Source organism: Tupaia chinensis, unplaced genomic scaffold (assembly GCF_000334495.1).
Source record: "Tupaia chinensis unplaced genomic scaffold, TupChi_1.0 Scaffold138060_1, whole genome shotgun sequence".
Classification (NCBI taxonomy): Eukaryota; Metazoa; Chordata; class Mammalia; order Scandentia; family Tupaiidae; genus Tupaia; species Tupaia belangeri.
In genome coordinates this window covers 1,286,337-1,287,662 of record NW_006197961.1, presented here as the reverse complement: position 1 = coordinate 1,287,662, position 1,326 = coordinate 1,286,337, and positions in this window count along the sequence as shown.

Below are 1,326 nucleotides of genomic sequence, written 5' to 3'. Positions count from 1 at the left end.
GCGCCCCCTACGGGGCGGGGGAAGGGCGGCCGGGTCTCTACCGGCTCCCCGGGAACCCGCGGTGTCCCCTCCCCCAGATCTCCCAGGAGAGCCTGGTGGGGAGAGCGGGTCCCAGTGCAAACAGGGACAGGGCCAGGTGGGCAGGGAATGGGTGGCAAGGTGGGAGGGTTCGTGCTCACCTTGGCCTTGGGGTGAGGTAGTGGATTTGGGGGCGCGCGCCTGGTCTTTGGGTCACCGGGATAGGTGAGGGTCTCCGGAGTTCTTTGGATGGTAGAGGGGGACAATGGTTCAAATTCTTGATGCGACGGATACCCCCGTGCAGTGGCGGGAAGGTCTCCCACTGGAGGAGCATAGTGCGGGGCCCGGTTGCATTTTGGGGACTTGGGGACAACTTTCCTCCCTCCTCTCACCTCCTGACCCAGGAGAGAAGCGCTCCTTCAAGTTGCGAAGCGTGGGGGCCACTTTGGGAGACTGTCTGGGGGGACTGACTTCTCAGCTCTGCAGCCTGGAGCGGGGGCTGTGTCCTTGGGCTGCAGGAGGAGGGCCAAAGGACCTAGGTTGAACCCAGACTCCGACTCGCCTATCCTAGCTCCAGACTGACCTCTGATCCCAGCGTGAGTTTTGACAGCTGCCAAAGACCCCCCCCAGCCCTGAATTTCCTGCCCAGTCCAGCCTGGCTGGCCTCAGACTCCAGACTCGGGGTGCCTCCTAAATGCTTTGGAGGTACACTTGGCCTGTCACCTGCTTTCTCCCCAGCCGGGAGCGATTGCATGTCCGCAGAGCAGGTATGAGGGTGAGACTGGGGCTTGTCAGACCCCTGGCACAAGGGGGTGTCCTCTGGCAGTCCTGCCTGTGTCAGTGGGAGCCGGAGGAGCACCCAGCAGGTGCCCGGGCTTAGAGGCGAGGTGATGTGGACACACCCTGTCTTCTCGCCCACGCGCCCCGCCTGGGCCAGCCTGGGCACAAGTGTTCACATGCTGTTGTCTTAGGAAGTCCCAGGCCTTGGGACTTCATGCCAGCTCTGTCCTGGTGGGTGTGCAAGGTGGCACTCCTCAACCTCTGCTCTTGAAGGGTGTCCTCTGTGAGGCCCCTCAAAGACCCCAACTGGCAGGTCTTGCCTGTGGGCCCAGAGAGACCCTAAAATAGACGCCGGCCTGTCCTAGGGCTGGCACGCAGCATACATGCGTGATCGGGCGTGTCCAGGGGGGTCGGGCCTGTCTGTGCTGGCCTGGCCTTTGAGCCTCCGAAAACCTTTGCTCGCTGGAGAAAGACAGAAGCGGATACTCCCGGGGGGGGGGGGGGGCGGCTTTCTGGTGGCTCCCGGCT